Source organism: Ambystoma mexicanum, chromosome 7q (genome assembly GCF_040938575.1).
Source record: "Ambystoma mexicanum isolate Mex_15411 chromosome 7q, UKY_AmexF1_1, whole genome shotgun sequence".
Lineage (NCBI taxonomy): Eukaryota > Metazoa > Chordata > Amphibia > Caudata > Ambystomatidae > Ambystoma > Ambystoma mexicanum.
Genome location: NC_090941.1, coordinates 612,011,865 through 612,035,988, shown reverse-complemented (window position 1 = coordinate 612,035,988; position 24,124 = coordinate 612,011,865). Strand labels below are relative to the sequence as shown.

General features: G+C 43.7%; 1 long non-coding RNA gene across 1 annotated transcript in view; it reads right to left on the bottom strand.

Moving 5' to 3' along the window:
• Positions 1-24,124, bottom strand: part of LOC138528756 (uncharacterized) — a 295,927-nt gene that overhangs the window by 219,728 nt on the left and 52,075 nt on the right. Inside the window, exon 2 of the long non-coding RNA XR_011284226.1 lies at positions 10,161-10,317. This is a non-coding gene — a long non-coding RNA (uncharacterized lncRNA). The remainder of the gene's footprint in view (positions 1-10,160; positions 10,318-24,124) is intronic.

Below are 24,124 nucleotides of genomic sequence, written 5' to 3'. Positions count from 1 at the left end.
CATGGCAAGATACGACCGTGAAATGTGGCATCGCTTGGCCTCAATCTTGGAACACCTGCCTGAATAGCACGGGAAGACAGCCATGTTACTGGGGCGTGAAGGGGAAGAGGCATCAAACCACTCTATCAACATCGCTGTGGATTTGGCGGAATGCGGATTCAAGCAAATAAATAATGGGAGTGTTGCTAAGAAGGCAAGCTTGGTTGAAATGTACAAATTTTAGGCTGGAAGTCCAGTATAAAATGTTAGACATGCCATGTGAAGGTGTGAAGGTGAGCAGTTGTTTAGGGAGAAGGTCGACAACGCCCTTAAAGGTATGAAGGAAAATTCGGACATGGGAAGGTCGCTGGCGGCCTTACAAAGTGGACGAGCGTTTAGGCCTTTTCGCCACTTCCGCTGAGCCTCTGGGAATTCCCGGTTCGCTGCATCCAGAGATCAGAGTTTCCACAGATCATCGTACTCCTCCCAAGGGTACAGGCGAGCTGTCCAGGTGACACGAAGAAGCCAGGATTTCCAGGGGTCTAGGAGGACAGGAGGACAGTCTTCGTCCACCAAAAGTAAACAATCAAAGTCTCAACAATGACGATCTTCAGGAGGTCCTGGGAGGCAGAGTGTCTTGTTGCGTCGATGAATGGAAGAGTATAACATCAGACCGTTGGGTGTTGGACACGGTAAAACTAGGCCACTCTTTGCAGTTCAAGACCATGCCGTCTCAAATTCTACCTGTGTATTTGGCACAACACCATCTCCACATCTTACAGCAGGAGGTGCTGCTTATAATGAAAAAGGGGCTATAGAATTGGTTCCAGTGGCCGAGAGAGGCCTGGGAGTTTACTCACGTTACATCGTGGTCAAAAAACCCAACGGCAAGTGGCGACCCATTTTAGACCTTCGAGCTCTGGACAAGACTCTGCAATGCCTGAAGTTGAAAATGCTAACACTTCAAGAGGTTGTCCGATTGATACAACCCCTGGGATTTTCTGGCGTCGTTGGACTTACAAGACGCATACTTCCACATACCCATGCATCGATGACACAGAAAATTCTTAAGGTTCGTGGTGTACCAGTTCAAGGTGCTTCCATTCAGCCTGAAATCGTCTCCCAGGATGTTCACAAAATGTTTAGCTCCGGTGGCAGCATGGCTACGAAGAAAAGGTCACCACGTCTACCCCTACCTGGATGACTGGTTAATAAGAGGCTCGTTGCCGGCAGTGACGCAAGCGAGCCTAGAGGCCACCATGCAACTACTACAGCGGTTAGGCTTCGCAATCAACTTCGAAAAATCTTTTCTGTCTCCCTCAAGGAGTTTGGTGTTTTGGGTGCGGCGTTCCGGACTCAATCAGGACTAGTGAAGCCTTCCTTGGAGAGAGTGCAAAAGTTCAAACAAAGAGTGAAGAAGTGGAGATCTGGCACCAGGCTGTCAGTCAGAAAATATATGTCGCTGCTAGGAGCCATGGCTTCATGTATTCCGCTAGTGAACAACTGTTGTCTCTTCATGAGACCGATACAGGAATTTCTGGCAGACCGATGGTCTCAAAGTCACAGATTGTGGTCCAACAAGTTGAAGATCAGCAGCAAGCTTCTAAAAACGCTTCAGTGGTGGCAACTTTCAGACAAACTGACAAGAGGAATGCCTCTGCTGGAACCGGAGTTTCATTCGACATTGGTGACGGATGCATCTTAAACAGGATGGGGAGCCCATCTGGGATCCCTGCAGGTTCAAGGCTGATGGTCCCCAGAGGAGTCAGCCCTTCACATCAATGTACTGGAACTAAGAGCGGTGCGTTGGGCTCTGAAGTCATTTTTGCCGCGCATACAGGGATCAGTGGTGAGAATATTAACAGACAATAGGACCACAATGTTCTACCTCCGGAAACAAGGGGGCACTCGTTCCAGAATGCTCTTGAGTGAAGCCCAGGAAATATGGCTTTGGGCCCTCGAACAAGGAGTAAGCATAGTGGCGTACCATCTACCAGGGGTGAACAATGTACAGGCAGGCTCTCTCAGCAGAGAGATGAACCAACTACACGAATGGGAGCTGAACGCTCAACAAGTGTCGAGCATCTTCAGGAAGTGGGGTCGTCCGTTGTTGGATCTTTTTGCAACTCGGGAGAACAAGAAGTGCAAGCAATTTGCAAGCAGATGGCCACAGCCCAACTCGCTAGGAGATGCATTCTCATTCCCGTGGACGGGCAGGTTCACGTATGCGTTCCCTCCGTTCCTGCTCATTCGACAAATCTTTCAGTGGATTCACAAGTATCCATGCCGTGTGATTCTAATGGCTCCTCACTGGGCGAGGCAGTCATGGTTTTCGGACCTACTTCAGCTATCTGTGGCAGAGCCAGTGAGGTTTCAAGAGACGCCGGACCTTCTATTCCAAGGCAAGGGAGTGATTTGGCATCACGTCCCGGCTCCCTCAGCCTGACGGCTGGCTCCTGACTTCTCCGAGTTTGGGGACCTAAACATTTCTTTAGATTGTCGCCGAATTTTAGAGTCGGCGAGGGCTCTGTCCACAAATGTTTCATATGCATGTAAGTGGAAGAGATTCTGTATGTGGTGTAGGGATCAACCGGGGGTGGACCCGGTAAACATCTCCTCAGAGCAAGTTCTGCCTTATTTGCTACATTTGGCAAAAAAAAGATTGTCTTTCTCCTCCATAAAGGTTCACTTGGCAGCCATTTCAAGGTTTACCCGAAAAAGGCACTCGACTCCGTTGTTCAGTGACCGACTAGTCAAGCATTTCCTGAGAGGGTTATTTTGAACCTTTCCTCTGGCCAAAATGTTCCCTCCTGGTTTGAGTCTCAATCTGGTGCTGTCAAGACTAATGAAGGCTCCTTTTGAACCTATGTCGTCATCACCCCTCAAATTTCTGTCGTGGAAAATGGCCTTTTTGGTAGCTATTACCTCAGCAAGAAGACTGTCAGAGCTGCAAGCGTTGGTGATTGACCCCCCATACTTGCGTTTCTTCAAAGAAAAAGTGGTGTTGGCCACTAATCCTCATTTTATACCAAAGGTTCTAACTACATTCCACAAGCATTCGTCGATTGTGCTACCAGCATTCTTCGCTTCGGTAACTTCTTTCACAGAAAAAGCTCTCCATACGTTGGACGTCAAAAGAGCATTGAAGTTTTATCTAAGTCGTACTCAAAGTGTCAGGTGTACGAAACAGCTGTTTGTGGTTTATAGGCCCTCTGTAAAGGGAAAACCAATCTCCAAACAAGAACTGGCCCGCTGGGTTTCGTCAACTGTTGCCTTCTGCCACTCTAAAGCGGGGAAGCCTCTGGAAAGGCGTAGAAAGGCTCACTCGACAAGATCCACCAGGTCATCGGCGGCATTGTGGTCTGGAATCCCACTGGTGGACATATGTCAGGCGGCCTCCTGGTCGGTGCCGCATACATTTACTCTGCATTATTGCCTAGAGCAACAGCATGCAGCGGATGTGCAGATGGGACGGGCGGTCCTACGACACTTGTTTCAGTAAGGTAAGCCTCACAGAAGGAAGTACCATTTTTTCAATGTGCCATAGTTGGGGCTTTATTGCTAACTGCATGTATGCTCTTGTGATATTGGTTTGCCTTGCACACCTCCAGATTAGGAATACTGCTATATAATCTATTCTAAGCATGTGAATCCATGAAAGATGCAATGCTGGAGAAGGGAGTAGTTTCTTACCTGTAACTCCATTTCTCCAGCGTTGGCATCTTTCATGGATTCACATGCACCCTCCGGCCTCCTCTGAATGCAAACTTGATATGCCCCTACTACTTTGGGGTTAATATCTGAAGGGAGCGGCGGGGGCGGGGCTATTTATACTGTACGTCCTATTGGGTCATGCGTATGCATGGACACAAAAATGTCGGGTTTTCCGAGGGAACCGTTTGTTCATAAATATACAGAGGTCCCCGGCTTGACGATGGGGAATATTCTAAGCATGTGAATCCATGAAAGATACCAACGCTGGAGAAATGGAGTTACAGGTAAGAAACTACTCCCTTCCATAGGGTTTTCAGGTACACCAGTAGTAAGCCGATTTCTCGACCGGTGCCGATAGCTTTGAGTCCATTCACTGATTCATGTCTGTTTTCATTAACTACGAATTGTGGCGAGAATCTTCTGGGATTAAATCTGTTGAAAAAATTGAATGCAGTGATTTACTTTCGCCCGACGGAGTGTATTTAACCATTTGACCCCAGCTGAATCCCACTTCACAATTTCTGACTTGGGCTTTACCGAGTGAATTACAGCAAGTACCTACACATTTATGGGCAGTGAATGACAATGGCATAGGGATACTGAATGTAGAACCTGTACAGATATTTTTAAAATCCAGTATTACATTGCCACGCATTACACAGTATAAAGTATCTGTGAACAAGGCCTTAAAAGTATTGTTTCGGATTTAATACATCAGGGCGTTATTGAAGAAATTTCAGGTAGTATATGTAATAGTCCGGTTCTGCCTGTCTATAAGAAAGGTGATAATGCTTTACCATACCGTTTTGTTATTGATTTAAGCGCGATTAACAAGGTAGTAGCAACACAGTTTCCCATTGTCCCTGTCATCACAACCATTTTAACTATGATTCCTACCACAGCTACTCATTTTTCGGTCACACATTTGAAGAACACATTTTTTAGTATACCCATTCATCCAGACAGCAGATACTTATTTACATTCTCGCTAGGAGGACATTCTTTTACTTTCACACACATACCACAGGGTTACACTGAGAGTCTTACTATATACAGTAGAGCACTCAAGGAAAAACTCGACATTCTTGAATTACTAATTAGTGCTTGCACATTTATACAGTACATAGATGACCTACTTATAGTTGTTGATTCTGATGAAGCTTGCAAGGAGGGCGCTGTTTTGTTATTGAAGCATCTAGCTGCACATGGTCATAAAGCTTCCTTGAAAAAATTCCAATATTGTCGACAGGAGGTTGCTTATTTAGGCTATCTCCTGTCAAAGGAGTGTAGGCGGCTTGCACCTGAACGTATACGAAGCATCTCTGGTATGACTGTTCTAAATACTCAGAAAGAAGTTAGGGCCTTTATCGGCATGGCTTCCTATTGTAGGCAATGGATTCCTAATTTTTCACTTTTCATTAAGCCAATGTTGGCATTGACAAGGAAGGATGTAACTATGCCATTACCTTGGTATATGGATTGTCAAAAAGCTTTTGATCTGCTCAAGACCGAGTTATGTTTGTCACCAGTTCTGGGCACACCAAATTACAGAAAGGATATTGTTTTGTTCGTGCATGTGAGGGATGGGTGTGCCTTGGCTGGATTGATACAGGAACGTGGGGAAAGAAACAGACTGTGCAGTTATTTTTCCTCCACGTTAGACCCTGTTGCAAGCGCTTTGCTTAAATGTCTAAGGGCTGCAGCTGCCGCTACCTCCTCAGTGAAACAATGTGAGGGTATGGTCTTGGGTCACTCCTTGACTATAATGGTACTCCACTCAGTGGATGTTCTGTTAAATAGAACACAGACTCAGCATCTCACATCTTCCACACTCACAAGGTATGAATTGATTTTATTTGCACCTCATATCAAAATTAAGAGATGCTGTTCTTTGAATCCGGCTGAACTATTGCCCGCTTTAAATGAGGATTGCACTCATAGTGCATCTCATGATTGCTTATACGCTACTGAGCAAGATACAAAATGCAAAATTGATCTGAGCTATACACCGTTATCATCACCAGAAGGAGAACTGTTCTGTGATGTTCTTGTTGTGAGCTACCTGATGCCACTACTGCTACCGTCTATGCAATTACCACTTTAGACAGCATTATTGAAAGCAAAATAATTCCACACGACTCCGTCCCCATGCTGCAAAGATAGTCGGCCCTGACTAGAGCTTGTGAGATATCCCAAGGGCTTAGCGTTAACATATACACTGACAATCAGTACACCTTTGGAGTCGCTCAGAACATTGGCCGATTATGGGCTTAAGGGGATTGTTAACATCTCATGGTACAAAAATTCAGCATGGTTCCTTGATAGTTCAACTGTTGTCTGCATTAGCCCTTCCCAAACAACTAGATATACTGAAATGCATCGCACAACAGAGGGTGACTGATGATATTGGAAAAGGAAATGCTTTTGAAGACAAGATAGCTAAACAGACTGCTACTGACCCCCACTCAGGGATGTATGTGTTAGACTCCACAAAATGGGTTGCTGAAACTGGGGTGATGGAGGAGGGTGTTAGTTGTGTGAAAGAGATACAGGCTGAGGCCCAGAAAGAGGAGATTGATAATTGGGCTTTGGGAGTTGGGATATTGGATGAGGAGGGATGTTGGCTAGACCGGGAAGAACAGAGATGGATGCTGCCCAATGCATAAGTAACTGCGATAGTTACTATGGCATTTGGACCATTAAACATTAATGCAAAGAGCATTTGTAAACACCTAGATGCAGTTTGGTACAATTATAACATTCCCAAAGTTGCTGAACAACTAGTCCAGAACTGTATGATTTGCTTACAACATAATATTGGTAAAGGTACACCAGCACCTACAGGTAGTTTTGGACCTCCCAGGATGCTATTTGAAGTATTCCATTTTGACTTCATTGAAATGGAAAGATGCCTAAACTACAAATATGTGTTGGTAGTGACATGTGACTTTAGTAAGTGAGTTGAAGCCTTCCCTCTCAAGGATAACACTGCCATGTCTACCATGAAAGTAATGTTAAAAGAGTACTTCCCACAGTTTGGCCTACCCAGAGTAATTTGGTCAGATAATGGACCACATTTTATAGCGGCTATCATGCTACAAGTATGTGAAGCGCTACAAATAGATAAGAGGTTCCACTCGCCCGGCATCCTCAGAGTGCCGGTTTGGTGGAATGCCACAACGGTGTCCTTAAGAATAAACTAGCAAAGATATGTGAACACAGCAAATTAAAATGGCCTGATGCTTTACCTTTAGCCTTACTATCAATGGGAACCTCGGCACAATCCAGAACAGGAATTTCTCCTTATGAGATCGTCATGGGGAGACCTGCTAATATATAGAATGCACCTAGAGCAAAGAAGTAAAATGAGATAGATTATCCGCTATTTACTGACTATTGTGATCAATTGACTCAAAACCTGCGTTTGATTCACCAACAGGTTTGAGCGGCCCAACCTGAGAAATATGAAGGACCTGGTCACTGCATTCGACCTGGGGACTTCGTTCTGGTGAAGGACTTCAACGGGAAGTCTTGCCTTGCAGCTTGTTGGAAAGATCCATATCAGGTGCTACGGCTACTCAGACAGCTGTTCGAGTCGATGGAAAGCGCCACTCAATACATGCAGCGCACCTGAAATGAGTGCCTTTTCCCTGCGAAAAAGGGGTTAAGGTGGGGGTTGTTAACAATGTTGACCACAAGGATATGCACGTGGACAAGGGCCATCCTGATCAGAGGCTAAATCTTGAGCCTAAACCATTCCAGAATTCACCACTTTCTTCATAATCTGTTTCTTTATTCACTGATCACACGTTACCTGAAGCCAAAAGATACAATCTTCGATCATGGAACTAGATAGGGAATGACATTTCAGTTAGATTAGGAAAGTGTAGTTTGTATACTACACCCACAAGAAACCAACAAACCAACGGCATTCCCTTCAATAGCCTCAAAGACGCGGGAACATTGCTTTGTTTCGGTGTAACAGCGGGGCAGGGAGAAGAACATTGAGACATTAATTCATCAATCCAGAAGAAGACTACAAGCAAGATAGGCCACATGGTCATGTACCACCAACGGATAAACTTAAAAAGCCTGTTTATTGAGGCTTCTTAACGGACACTAAAAAGAAGAGACTATGCCTATCTTTGGGGCACATGTAAATGAGGACAGATGCAAGATCGCCACTGGAAAGCCCATATCTAGAGGGCTGTGGTCAACGAAAGAAAGGTTGATTGTGATAACGCTTACAGCACGTGTGGTGATGATTTTAATACCTGCATTATTGTACCTGGAGAATTCACATCCGCTGAGTATACTAATGCCTGCTGCCATCCCCACTTAATCTCCCCTTTATATGCATTCTCATACTTTCCGACCACATGATTTGAAACATCGAGAGGGTTACCACATCAACACACTCATAAAGATCATGAATGCCACACATTGCATTTTGAATAAAACCAACTGCTGGGTATGTTCTCACCTACCACAACACAGTGAGAAAGGTTTGGGATGGTACATCTATCCACTTCCACTGTCAACTTCGTGCTATGCATCCTTTAGAGCCCAGTTCTTTGGGAAGTGGAACGATAGTGCCACTGGTAACTTTGATGGGCCAAACATCAATGAATTCAATCATTTGGTATTACCACCCCTAGGATACTATGTCTTTGAAAATAAAAGCACCACAAATATCCCCTTCGCTAGGAACGCTGATAAACCTTCGAGACCCTACCAATCTATAATCTCCTTTAAAATGTCATCTGTAGGGATCCATGACGCAGTTAATCATGATGCAGACATGGTACCATTCTGCTTGAGAAAAGAAAGATCCCGGTATATGGGCACATATGATAAATGTGTGAATACTGTGGTCTTAGTAAATGAGAATAGGCCCTTTTACATTGGGGGACCCATATATATTGTTTGTGGAAGAGAAGCCTATCCATGGTTGCCTAAAGATTGGAAGGGGACTTTTTATCTGGGAATATTGTTGCCTGGGGTTTATGTCACATCCACGGCAGATACCCCCTCCAGGTATTGGGTGACGTAGCAAAAGCCATGATTCCTTTTTGTGGCCAAGTCCTTAATTCACACGATATTAGGAGATTGGCGAGAGTATTGGAAAACACTATTAATGAGACTACTGACATATTATTCAACATGACACTGGAGCAGAAAGCAATTAGATTAGTGGCTCTTCAGACTAGGATGGCCTTAGATGTCATGTTAGCTGAACCTGGTGGTGTATGCAAAATGGTCGGGTCTGCGTGTTGTGTGTATATACCTTAATCCTCCCTCATGGTGTTCCAGGCGATAAAATGTCTACACGTACTTAGTACTGAAGTTCACATTCCTGGAGGGAATTGGGACATAGGAACATGGGTTTGGAATCTGTTGAAAACCTGGGGTTGGAAAATCATTTCAGCACTTGCTATTATCATTCAGATAATACAATGTTTCTGTTGCTGTGTTCAGTGTATGCCTGTCTTGGGTTCTGCAGTAGGTAGTTGTTATGCTAAATCACTAATGAAACTTAGGCCTGGTCCCCATCCTCCTGTAGATGTCACCAATGCCTTAATAATGCAGGAAGTCACTATCAAACAATTCATGTCTATCAATAAAGAGGATAGCGATGATGCTGGTGGTTCCGATTATGACAAAGATACTTGGTCACTTGTTTCTGGTAATGTGTTGGGTTAGGCCTAATTTTCCGAGCTTTCATTCTGAACGTGGTGAAAGCTTGCAAAGTCAACTCTTCAGAAGCTTCCCTGAAACCTGCCCCCACGCAGGAATGCTAATGATTACTGAGCACGCTGAACCCTGCAACAGAGAGCCTTGAAGCACTGGCACAAACATAGCTAATCTATAAATTAGGGGCCATCCTGTTTTTCCTGACTGTCTTGTTTTCACAGATAATTTTGAACGTTCCATCCAGACTAAGAAAGCGAAGCACTATTTACAGCATATTCTGTTGCTCAAATGAACACACTACTGAGGAGACATGCAGACTGACCTTTTTAGCTTAGTAAAACATAGATAAAGTAGGGCAAAGAATGTTACCTTGGACTGAAGAAAACAATATGTTCCTGAACCCTTTCTGCCTTGCTTCCCAGACAGTAAATAGTATGCAGGGTGACATGGATTGTTCAAGCATATGCTACCATGGAGAATTGCCAAAGAACATAGGCCTTAGGTCACAAGTAATTATCACGTGATGAGCTAGCATCGATTCATCATGATATTGCAGAATTGTATATAATATTCGTATGCCCGCAAGTTGGGGCTCACTTTCTTATCCTTGTATGCCGTGCATTTGTAAAGTCGGTCCGTACTCAAGTACGAATAAACTGCTGTTTATACCTTTGTTTCCTCGTGACTGGTCTGTCTTCATTGCCTTACAGAGACTCCTATTTTCGGATTGACAGCTCCTCCAAAATATCTTTGCATAGCCCCGGCGGGCTTACCTTATCAATGGTTGTTGTGGCTGTATTCATCAATATATGTTTCCTTGCAGGGAGATCAGGGCATGGCTTAGGTGAATCAGGATGCATGCTGCAGGCAGGAGGTTTAGTCGAGGAAGCCATCTTCCTTGCGCAGGCACAGACATGGGCAGACTCGTCCCTGTAATCCAACAGGAAGCTTTACAATCATTTTCAATCACTTTTATCATATAAATCATGATATTTTCTTACAATCATTGCTTGTATCCTGCAATAATCGTGTATGATGTTCTCAGTCTTGTCTATGATGCCTGCTACTATCAGAGGCCACACTCAAGTCAAACAATATTGCTTTGATCCCTTTACACCCCGAGTAAAGCACACCTTTTCTTCAATGACCTTGTTAATCTTCACACAAACGTCTTACTTCTGGAAAAATTAACCCTATATATTTCCAATAATTACGTTTGACTGGGGAAGTGCTCTCCAATTACATCTCCTCTGGCCTGGTAATCAACATCCACTTTTGACCTCCTTGCTTCTTTTCTCAGATAGCTGTAAACCAGTATTGCAAACCTAAATAAGGGTCATCAAATGTATAGTCTGGACCAAAGCAAATATAGGTCCATGGTCAATTTTGATCCTATTACCTACCAGGATATTAGCAAACATCCCACAGTTTTCTAAATTAAAATACATGCAGGCAATATGGGACTTTCTGTTCTACCTTCCTATATCGCCCAATCTTATCAGTTTTGTGCTTTGTTATGAAATGTCCCTTCCCTCCCATTGAAATAATCCTACCTACACCAACCCCACCATATAATGTATTCTTGTATTAAAACTGCCCCACAGCATAATTAATAAACAATAGTATACAAGATTATCCTACGGTAGCTGGTAAAAGGAGTACCATGGTGAAAATGTGAACAGTCGACTAGTCTGTCTGTTTGTGTATTTCATAATTGAAATCATTGTCATTTTAGTCATTGTCAGCGTTGACTGAAAAGATAGATTGAGATAATTGAGAAGTAGAGGCTTTGAGCAGCGAGTGTTAGAGCGTGCTCATATTTGCTGTTTTCCTGAAATGTATCTGTGTAACTAACAGTAAGTATTGACAGTCAACTGAGACTTGTCACAATGGGGGATGTTACCCCTCTGATGCATCTATGCAAGATGATACCAAAACATGTGCCTAAACTCAGACAGTATAGTGTGGAATGGATAAAGGGCACAGCAGACAAGATGTTCATGCCATGGCCACAAGGGGGATTGCTGTCAAAGGTGGTTTTGCAACACATGACCACACATGTGCACACTGCGGACCCAGGGACGAAATTGGAAAAGAGGTTTGCTATTTTGGAGCTCTGGAAAATGTACCAGGTCGGGCAGGAGGATCCACCTCCTGAGGATTGGATGCTTGATCAGTGTAGGGAGAAATGTGTCGAGCCTTCTGCTCCACTTACCTCACCCAAAGTAAACAGTGATAGTACAGAAGATGTAGGATTGTATCCGTTAAAGGAACTAATAGCGGCGACAGGATAAAGTAATCCGATATATGAACCGCCTGTCTACAGCAGTGACGATAGTCCAGAAGAGACTAAAAGAAAGGAGGAGATCTTTAAGGTTTTACAGAACAAGGAGAAGAAAAGTGAGCGACCGAATATATCGTCAGACGTAGAACGAGGGACTAAGAGATGGAAAGGGGAAAAGGATGAAGCTGATGAAGTAACGCTCGTACAGAACTAATGGATGTTTGGACAGATATTGCTCAAGCTTGATATGGAAACTATTGAGGAAGTTAGGCAAAGGGAAGATCAACACGAACAGGATAGAAAAGACAGGGAACGAGAAAAAGATTCAAAGAAGATGAGCACAAGAGAAAGAATAGGCAGAAACCAGAACAGAAGTATCAGGAAGAACAGCAAAAAAAGGAAGAAAGGGCCGAGGAGCAAAGGAAGTATGCCAACAGCCAGAGAGCAATCCAAGAACAAGATAGGCAAGAAAAGAAGAGAGAAGAGGAAGAAGCACAGAAATGATGAGATACAAGAATACAAAGACGAAGGAAAGAAGAAGAGCAGGGAGCAAATGAAAGAAAGGAAGAGAAAAGACAAGAAGAAGAAAGGGCTAGAATGGAAGCAAGAAAGCAAAGGGAATTAGATGAAGAAATGGAGTGAAAAGGAAGACAAAGGCAACGCAATATTGATTGCATTCAGAAAGAGTTAATGGAACCGAGTCCAGTAATACCATGGGGCAATATAGAGGAGTTCCTCCCATCACAGGGAGCAACGTCAGGGCCATCTAGGATAACCCTAAAGGAGAATTTTGAAATAGGGAGCATCAGGTAGAGAATCGATAAAGCCTATCAAGACTTAAGGGAAAGTAGCCAATTGGGAAGCCGAGGGAAAGGAGAACAGTCCTTGGTCCTCCAATCCTGAAGCGCGGAAAGAGACCCATTCAGTCTCGAGCATAGAGCCTTGTCCTTAGACAGGCTGTCTTTAAATAAGGGTGATGGGGACGAAAGCCATACTAGTTGGGGACTAGATATGACAGACGAAGAAAGAGAAACTTTCCATGGGGAGGAGGGAGGAAGTGCACGCGGTCCCGAGGCATTTTTGCAGGCAGACAAGGAAGTGAGATAGGCTGATCTAGAGCAGCCTTAAGATAGGACGCCAGATCATACAGCATATCCAGAGCGACCAAAAGGACGATCGCATAGCGAGAAGGGAGAGTCACCACCATATGTGAGCAGGCTGAAGTCATTGCCAGGCAGAAGGCGATCAGGAACCATTGTTACCACTATGGATAGGCAGACAATGGGAGCCAATTGCGGATTTGGGTTCACACAATTCCCTTTATTTGAGAACGGAGGGGCCAGGCCACAGTATATTCCCTGGCCACAAATTGATTAAGATGTAAACTTCCCAGTTTAACGGCGGGTTCAGGGAAATAGATTTATGAGCTAGAAAAGATGACAGGTGGAAAAACTCTGGCAATAGGGGACATTAAGGGTCTACTAGCAGTCATTCTTGGGGAAAGGGCTGATGACATTTGGACGAGAGCAGGTTACTCAAATGTCATGGCACAGAAAACAGTGCACGATGGAACGCCATTTAACAATTGTAGAGTTGATGTCTGGAGAGCACTCAGGATACAGTATCGTGATACATCAAATATGGGTGCAATTATGGCACGTAAGATGAAAGATGATGAAGATCTGCTTGCTTATATTCAAAGTATTCAGGAACGGTAGACTCTTGAAATTAAGGAACTGTGGGGGAAATCTGTGGCAGTATTTTACCACATTCTATGTCAGGGATTGCCAGAACAGGTACAGAGACAGCTCAAGAAATTAGTGGGAATGTAAGTAAAGCCATGGGCACAGATACGGTTGACTATAGTGCATCTCACTGCCGGCTGTTACAAGAGAAAAATAAGATGAAGGAAGATGCTAGAAAACTTGAGGAAGCCAAGAGAGTTCAGAAGAACTTGTCGAAGTACACCGTAGGAGGGTTGGTACTGACAAGTAGAGAAGGATTGGGAATGCAGCAAGCAGTAGGTACATCGCAGGCGAATCATCAGTGCCTGATGGATCAAGGAGGGAATGGGTTTATGCCACGAGGCAGTAGAATGGGTTACAGAAGAAGGGGTAGTTTTCAGAATAATCAAGTCAATTTTCAGAATATGCAGAATGATAATCAGAATGTGCAAAGAGGATTCAATCAATGGGGGGCTAGTCAGAAGAGCTCCTCCTTTATGTTGGACATGTGGAATGACAGGGCATATCGCGGGCACATGTGGAAGCCAAGGGTATGTACAGAATGGGCAAATTCTCAGGAGGGGGGACAGCTCATCCTCCAGCATATAGCTCACAAGCTAGGGATGGGTTGCAGCCACAGCAAGCACCATTGAATCCACTGCAAGGGCAGTCACAGCACGCACCGTTGCAGATACAGCAGAATGCAAACACGGGACAGTTACTAACACCTAGAGTAGGGGGTGTCACTGTAGTAGGATGAAGTCCTTTTACAGGTACAGGGATACGCCTCTACCCACAATAGGACAGCTCACAGGGCAACTTGATGTGTTCAGTACTATCAGTGACACCAGACCCTCAAGGGTTGGAGTGACGATAGGAGGCAAATCTTTTTCTTTTTTAGTAGACACTGGGGCTACTCATTTATGCATACGAGAGGGAAAATATCCAATGTTGGGAAATGCCATGAATGTGTAAGGTTTCTCTGGAGCTACAAGTAGAGTTCCTTTTACTGATGAATTACCAGTCTCCATAGGGGAGTGTAACAAGTCTGTTCCATTATTGTATTTAAGGCAGACACTGGTTAACATTCTAGGACGAGATTTAATGAAAAAGCTTAATATGACGATTTCTTTTACTGATGAAGGCATAGTGTGTTCTAACCAGGGATACATTATGTGAATGTGGGCGAATTTATATTGGTGTTTACAGGGCAAATGGCTCTGCGAGGACTGCCATTAGAGCCAGAGGTTTTTCTTTATGGGGTACATATTTTGTTGACATGGCTACCCAGCTTAGTGGGAAAGATTATGAGAATACCTGATGAGTTTTTGTTCAGGCCACGGATACCTATGGACGAAGAGGGGGGACAGACTATTCCCCTAGAGTTGATTTCAGCCATAGTGCAAGGGGAATTGGCCATGCTCGGAGGAACAGGCCATGGAGAACAGTGATTACCATTGGGGAAGGGTAACAATTGACTGACGTAACTGACAGGGATATGTTTAGAGATGATCCAGCAGATGATGAAGTAATATTCGAGGTGAGTATTACATATTGGATCAAAATAGAGAAAATAGAATTCCCGAAGCGAATGGTGACAGTGTGGCAGCGCCAAGCAATTTTGATGAAGATTTGGAAAAAGTGCCAAATTCTTTATGGACTACAGGCCCCTATGTTGTAGGCCTATTGAAGGGGCTAGGAGAGGTTAAGATTAAGCTGAAGCCAGGAGCAATTTTATCTCGAGCAAGACAGTAACCAATGTCTCGAGAGGCGGATGAGGATATTTTTAAGACTATATCAGCCCTGATGGAACAAGGTATTTTAGTGACATCAGAGTCACTGTGTAAAAAAGCGGTGTATCCGATTAAAAAATCGAAGGCAGGGTCGTGGAGATTCATACAAGACATGAGATCGATTAACCAGATTGTGGAGGCAGAGTTTACTTTAGTTCCAAATCCGGCAATGATACTATGTAGTATCCCAGCAGAGGCACAATATTTCACGGTGATTGACTTGACAAATGCGTTTTTCTCAACCCATTACATAAGGACTCCCAAGACCTTACGTCATTTACGTTTCACCAAACTAAACTGAAGAGAACTCGTTTGCCCCAAGGGTACTGTGAGTCTTGATCAATCTTTAATAGGGTCCTTCAGATGGACCTAAGCAATATCAATTTGCAAAGTGTTGTGCTGCAGTACGTACATGATATTTTGGTTTGTAGGACGACAGAAGATGGGTGTAGGAAAGATTTGTTTCAGTTAATGACTATTCTAGCAGACAAGGGATATAAAGCGGACAAGGAGAAGTTGCAGTATTCTTAAAAGGAAGTGTTATGCATAGGTCAGTTAATCTCACATAAAGGGAAGAGAGTCACGCCTGAAAGAGCTGAAGCGATTATGAAAACAGTAAAACCGCATGCGATAAAACAAATGCAGACTTTTTAGGATTATGTAACTATGTTAGAGCGTGGGTATTTTATTATAGTTCATACACAAGACCTCTTTTGGAGGCTCTGGAGAAAGCACAAGTAAACAAGGAAATAATAGATTGGACTGAGGAAATGGAGGGTTTGAAGAATTGAAGAAAGCAATGTGTACAGCTCCAGTTTTAGGAATTCCCAACTATGATGAGGAATTCTTTTTGTTTTCACATACGAATGGGACAGTTATGACAGCGGTGCTTACACAGAGGACTACATTGGGGTAAAAAACCCCAGGCATATTACAGTGGGATTTTATAACCTGTTATGAGAGGGCACTTTCCTTGCGAACAATTGATGGCAGCAGCCATGTTTGCAATAGAGAAGTCTGCTAGTATTGTGACAGGGTGTTCTATGACATTGTTTGTTGAGCATGTTTAGTTTGCTGTTTTGGAGAAACCTAAGGGTACATTGGCATCTCAGAGGGCTTACACATGAGGTAGTCATATCGAATCCAGCAATCAAAATAGTAAGGTATAAAATAGTGAACCATGCCACATTTATAGCTGAGCCTGTGGCAGAGGGTGAGCATGTGCATGATTGCACTAACTACGAGGAGTTCTATGATGACATCCTGCGCATAAAGGAAAATGCGCTAGCAGGGAAGGAGATTCTCTTTATTGATGGGTCTTCAAAAATTGATCAAACTGATGGCGAAAGGCATTCTGGTTCAGCCGTGGTAAGGCACAGAGCCAATGGTGAATTTGAGGTTGTAGCAAGTGCAAGACTATGGGGGTCATTATGAGGTAGGCGGTAACCATGTCGCTATTAGCAGCACGGCTACCCCCTTACCGGGTACCGGGTCTGGGTTCCTTGAATGAAGAATTACCGGGCCATTCCGACCTTGGAGGGCCCGGTAATTCCTCATTCTAGGAACCCATCCCCATTCCCATTCGAGCCCCCATATGGCTCAATGGGAATGGGGATGATGCTAACAAGGGGCCCGTTAATAACAAGCCCATTGTTAGCATCCTTGTCTGCTAGCAGGACCCTCTAAGGACGCCTGGTTTCACCAGGCGTCCTTAGTGGGTCCCGCAAGCAGAATCGTAATGGGGCAGTAAGGGGTTGACGGCTCCCGCATCTTTACCGGCGCCGTTAACCACTTACCATCTACCCCGTAATGCCCTCCTATGTCCCACTCTTCAGCGCAAGCAGCAAAATTGGTGCACTTATTGTCACGCTCGAAAAAAAATTCTGGGCAGGGAGTAATGGTGTACAGTGACTCCGCCTATGTGACGTCAACTGTGCACATAGGGCTAGCACGTTGGAAAAGGAGGGGCTAACTCTGAGCGGATGGCACTCCAGTGCAACACGCAGCATTATTGGACTGGCTTATTAAGGCATTACAATTCCCAGTAGCCATTGCAATAGTTAAATGTGCAGCACATACTAAGCAAACTGACTTTATCTCTCGCTGGAACGAAGCCATAGACGAAGAGGCCAAAAGGGTTGCATATTCACCAGATATTTCAGGTTTTAATAATCCAGATGTAAAGGAAAAAGTAATTATGATTGTAAATTAAGGGTTAATCATTTATCAAGAACACAGTTGATGGAGGTTCAAGGTTGTGCACCAAAGGAAGGGCAAGAATTGTGGAAATGAAGGGTGTGTTCTTTATCCCCCTCTGAAGCATTGTAGCGACAGGACAGTACTGGAAAGTTGGTGTTTCCTGTAGCTTTGTTAAGGGTAGTACTTGAACAACTGCACTACCCTGCACACGTAACTAGGAAAAGCCTTGCAGCAGCTATTGCAGAGGACTTGTTCGTACCAAACCTGTTAGGACACACTGCATTTTAAGTAGTAAATTGCATCGTATGTCAAAAGTTTACCACAGGGCATACACTGCGAATGATCAGGGGAGTGATTCCTGGACCGAACGGTCCTTTTCAGCATTTACATATTGACTATGTTAATATGCTGCAAGGATGTATTGGATACAGGTATATGATAGTGGTGGTGTGTCCCTTTTCTGAGTTGATCGAAGCAGGTCCTTGTGTACACCCTGATGCCACTTGCACAGTGAAGTTTTTAGTTTAAGAAGTCTTTCCCAATTGGGAGCATGTGAGGTGCTGAGATCCGACAATGGGCCCCATTTTATTACTGAAGTATTTGAACAGATTAGCCTATTGCTTAGTATAAAACACAAGTTTTCTTCTGCTTATCACCTGCAAGCAAATGGGATATGTGACAGACTCAACAGCCTCCTTAAATCGACATTGAAGAAGGGATGCCTGCCCCTTGCATTATATCATTAAGGAATCAGCCTAGGTCGGATCACACCCCAGGAGCTAGTGACATGGAGGCAAATGAGAACGCCTTTGTCTCCTCCATCGAGGAGCAGAAATGATGCCCAGAATACTGCAGAAATGTTCGGAAATGAGTTACGTGCTTATTTGACATGTATGACCACTAGTATCTCTGTCATTTCAGATCACCTCAAGCGCAAGGGGTGTTAGTCTCAGGATACAGGTGAAGCCCATTCAGCAACCAGACTTCAAGAACTATTTCCTATACCTAGATTGTTTGTGGGAGATTCAGTCCTAGTGCGTAACTTCACAAGGAAGTGGCATCTGCCCCGTTTTAGTGGTCCCTATATAGTGGAAAACGTTACTCCCTCAGCAGTAAAAGTCCAAGAGAGACGCGCATGGATCCACTTAAGTGATTTAAAACCTTATGCTGGTGAGACCGACGTACCCCCAACCGTTGATTCAGAAGCAAGACAAAAAGAAGAAGTTCAGCATGTGCAGACTCGATTGATGACAAGGAAGAAGGACGCTAAGATTGCTGATTAAACAAATGCAAGTGTACAATTGGACTGTGGCTCACCCCAGACACTCTTTATAGATATTATAGCAGGAGTGCAAAGCAAAAGTTCTTCAGCCACAGGAATCTTTGAACTGGACTTTAGAAAGTGTTGATGTGATAAATATGCCAAATCTGGAATTGATTTTGACTACTGGAAACGTGAGCAGTTTCCAGATTCATTCCTCACTGAGTTTCCCTTTGGTTAAGTTCATGGTCCTGTCTGATGCCAATAGTCTACTTCTTGCTGTCTTTGTACACATACTTCAACCTTATCCTGCTCTTGTTGTGCATAGTACTAAAATATGTGTTTTTCAGCAAGAGCCTAAAAATGGCCCTGCAATTAGGAGGTTACTTGTAGTGATAGTTGAACAGATCCTGCAGTTACCTGATCATTTAACAAGGCTACCTGATTAAAAAGGTTATTTCCTTCCTTAAAGCAGTACACAGGCATAATGAGGAATGTTGGGATTGGTAGAGTTTGGGAAAGCGAACAAACTCAATGACGTGTGGAGAATTGAAAATGGTGGGGACTGATGTATTGGTGCATAATATATCTGTGCTCATCATTTATTATTATTTTTCTGATTTTGCTAATCCAAATTGTCTACTTTATTGGTCCAAGTAAGATAGAAGTCCCTTTGATTCTTCCCACTCCAGTGACTTATGCAGAATTATCTGTTGAAGAAAGACCAAGGCCATTTGTGTTTATCCCTACACCAGTGACACATTTAAGGTCACCCATTTCTCTGACAAGTTTTCCCATGATTCCCCCTGTAGGAAGGACCCTTATTGGTGTACTTCACGAGCATTATGCACACACCCTCGTTGCAAGAGGGAAACACAAGAGAAGCACAAGTGAAGATGATTGTGAGTTAAATAAATAAATAGACAGTAAAGCACATTTGGGGAATAACATGTGGTATCAGCACATGAAAGAGTTGGGAAAAAGGACATCCAAGGAGAGTTGCTATGTTTGTGCTCTCTGACCTTATGCTATGGGGAATTCCAAGATATTCATAGCTAAAGAAGTAAAAGCCGAGAAAGCTCACGGCCTGACACACCTTGCACTCTGCCATATGAGAGGTCAGTTCCAGGGTCGAACAGCATCCTTGGTATGGTTGACTGAATGGACAGCTCCAGAAGAAGATGATTATGTTTAAGATTCGAATACAAGAGCAAGAGCACACAACAGAGACCATGTGATAAGATATGAACAGCCTGGAATGAAGGGAGCAGGAATCAGATGGGAAATAACCAAGAAACTCAATTGTCAAGGAAAGAATTTTGAAGAAATACAAAGATGCAAGGAGAAAGGTCAGCTGAAAATCATGGGAATTGTACTTTCTCCAGGTGGATGGGAGGAAGACCTAGTTGTGTGTAAGGCACCAGGACTTACATGATACTATGAGCCAGTTATAAAAACTGCAAAGAATACAGACAACATTGGCCGAAGATTGCAAAGTTGCTGACATGGGTCGATGATAAAGGAGGCCCGCTACAGATAGTGCCTCTAGCCAGTACAGAACTATGTTTCAGAAACAATGGCACAAGAAAGGTTGGAATGACTAAGCAGTGCGATCAGATTTTCGATTTACCAGGAATGAAAGATGGAACAGTAGTAATAATGAACCACTATTGGGTCTGTGGTTCCAAAGCTTACATGAAGTTGCCCAAGGACTGGGGAGGGCTGTGTTCTATAGTGATGGTTCATGTTCCTGTGTTGGTAATTATGAAGAGTGACTTGAACATTGGAGATATCCAAAAGCAGATGCTCACTTGAGAAAGAGGAGATCAGTTGAATTTCTCAATCGAACAAAGAGAGAGAACTACTTCTCAGCTAAATCGATAGAAGCCTTTGATTCTATTCCACATGAACACAGATTGTTCAGCCAGACGTCAGCAGCATTCGCAACAATCTTCATGCCAGGGATCCAGATGATGACAATGGTTACAGATTACCAGATGGGATCTCCTGCAGATGATCAACACTACCATAAATGGATTCAATGCTATCAAAGAAGAGTTGAGAGCCATAAGACTGATGACCCTGCAGAATAGATATGTCTTGGATATGATTACAGCCATGGATGGAGGTGTTTGTGCCAAAATCGGAGAATCATGTTGCACATTCATACCTTCTCGTGATGAGGAGATTGGGACCTTGACAGAGGCCATAACAATGCTGACGAACTTGCACATCAAGATGGAAGGTAAAGTAGAAGATATTGCAGATGACAGCTAATTTGCGTCGATCTTCTCCTGGGTTCCACAATGGATGGTGAACATCTTCAAGTACCTGGAGCATTGTTGGTGATGATCATGTTCGGATTCTGTGTGATGAGAATATTAATCACACAGTGCAAGAATACAGAAAAGAAAGCAGTAGGAACAAAGATCATGATTGATGTCGAGTCAGGGTTTGGACCCAAAGTATATAGAAGCAAGTATTCTAGCACCTGAGGGAACGAAGTTCCTCTATCCAAGAAACCACAAGAAGTATGTCAGAAGATGGATCTACTGCAGCCCGAATAGACAATATAGTCACATTACCTGGAGTGTTGATGACCATGTGAAATCAGCAGGATCTCTGAAAGGAGTAATGAAGACATGGTAAAACCGGCAGGCTGCCGCCAAACTTGTGATTTTTTTCTGGCACCCGCGAATGGGCAATTACTGGGTCATAGCGGCCCCGCCGGACCCAGTAATTGCCCATTCACGGGCGCCGGAAAAAAATGCCCCCTATTCCCATTTGAGCCCCATCCTGGCGAGCGGAAAGGCACCCGTGAGCAGAACTTGTAATTTGCCGGTCCGGTAACAACGGCACCAGCAAGCATACCGGTACCGTTGTTACCGGACCAGCAAACTTATAATGAGGCCCATGGACTCCAAAGAAGCACTTTTTCAGACAAGGATGTCTAGATGTGAAGACTGATGGGAGAGTGGTCGATGAATCAACCAGAGGGGGGAGTGTAGAGGAGGGGCCAAGTGCCTTTACCGGACGTCCCACCCCCATTTTGCCTATATGTTGGAAACCAGAAATTGCGACATGCACGACACCAGTAATGGTCCCTATACTGTGAAGAGTCCTCGAAACAAGATATCCATTGAGAAAAACCTATATGATGTACCCATAGAGAAATGATAGTCTTTTAAAGGAGGTTCCAGAAGAAGTGTGAAGATGAATGAAAGAGAAGACGGGTGACATCACATGAAGCAGAAATGACGCACCCAGAGGAAATGCCAATGAAGAGAGTATATAGACCTTATAGAATCTGATGGCGAAGTGAAGAATTGAACAACATTTCATGTGCGGAATGAAGATTGCACATGCAAAGAGCACTAAAGAAAATGCAAATCATTTTATAATTGTACAGATGCTGAAACACAAGTAGACTAAGTAATCATAAGGCTGGCTATACGTAGTGAATAGACTGCAGGCGGTGCCGCCGATATATATATAAGTGTGTATAGAATCTGGATGTTCCACAACGTATTTTAGCAAACTAGAACCCCATGAACAGAAGGGCTGAAAGTGTAGCGCAGTACAAGAAAACAGCTGACAATAAGGGAAAATTTGAGAAATGTTGTCTGGCCCAGTGCCAACGGTTGGGGCAGCCAAGAAACTGGTTATTTATTCGAGACAATACAATGAATGTGAGAAGCGAGCCGAGCTACTGTTGAGGTGTAATGGTAAAACACCAGAAGTGCCAGGTTTTATTAATTTAATAGTGTTAAATACGAAAGAAAGAGCTCAAGCACGGTCTCCTGTCACATGGTCAAGATGAAAATAGACTTTGGGCAAGCTACACTGAGACTGGAAGATAAAACCATGCTCGCACTCCCTTTTATTCTCAGGCATAGTGATAGTTTGCAAGGCCGAGTTCAAAGACAATTCGAATGGCAGACAGCAGGAGTCATGATGGATGATGGGCTAATTGGGTGGGGAGGTATGGTTAAGTCCAACCCTCCAGCACCTGGAGTACCAGCTTGTATGCTGCTGGCGAGTGTAATATTCCAGAAGGGTACAAGCATGCCAACCAATCATAGAGGGCCACATAGTAAAGAGCCCTATAGTTTGAAAGCCAATGAAACGTTATGTATTTTATGACGGCGAAGATGACTTGCACTACGGGTGGACATAGCTGTCCACCTGACCTTAGAGATACAATCACAATCCTATCCCCCGTAGAAAGAAAACCTATATGTTCCCCTTAAGCCTATCATAACCCTTAGTAGGTTTCCTTATTTTGCCACGTAGTCTGACATCAGTAACAATACATTTTTGCTATGTAAATGTAATTTTTACTAAATGCTTTGAGAGAACTCTTGAGAGAGATTTGAGCTCCTGATCTGCCACTATTTATTAGCTTATTTGTTTCCTTTTTTAAAAACTGGCCGCTATGAAAAGGGAAAACAGACTTTGTTTTCCATTGCATGGCAGCCATTTTATTTTTTCGGTTGCAAAATGCTGGAGCTTCCGCAAATGAAAACAATGAATCTATTAATACCCGGTCTAATGGGCCGGGGTAATAATAGCAATAATTCCATCGCCAGGAGGGCATTACTGAGTCATGTAATGCCCCAGAGTCTTTGTTAACTATGGGCCCCGAGGGCATTGCCTGACTCGGTAATGCCCCCATGCTCAGGGATTATTGCTTAATTGTTAGCCTATCTTGTGAACCTTGTTTGGAAATAATGAGTGGAATGTTCACACATGCATTTTTAGATGAACTCATACTCTGTTGCCTAAGGCATACTCAGCTATTTTGTGTTTTTAGCTAAGAAAAAATAAGTGGAGTGCTCAATTGTACTTCAACAAATGGGTTAACTGTAATCAACCCTCTATGGTATTGTCAAGGACCTATGCATCCTTGATTATGTACTGAGCAAGGTTATAAGGTTTCAATCAGAGGCGTTGCTAGGAGGTGGCTCAGGGGGCTATAGCCCCTGGTGTTTTGGTTGTAGCCCCGGATAAAAGCACAGCCGCTACAGCCGAAAGGCTAGCTAGCCCCTAGTCCCAACAGCCCCGACATTAGTGTAGCCCTGGATCTCTTACAGATCTAGCAACACCCCTGGTTTCAATATCCAAAGTCTGTTGAGCTATGTGAATTTGCTACCACATTCTCATCAACATGCAACGACCCATCGTGTGGATGAATGTTATTGTGTTAGGTAGTTGTCGTTCCCCTCCTCATAGCTGCAAATGAGTTTCAGTCAGCTCCAGGAGACTAAGATAGAATCTTCCAATTTAGGGACCAATGTGCTGGTAGGGCCACCATCATTTTTTAACTTTTAGAATAATATAAGTGATTTAACCCAGGGGGACATTACAAGTCAGTTAATGCCCCCCCTCCGAGGGTTATATTGCTAATAGTACGTTGTACCGGGTGCTTATTGCGCATTTTCTCAAGTTGACAAATGGAGTGTTAACCGTTTCTCAA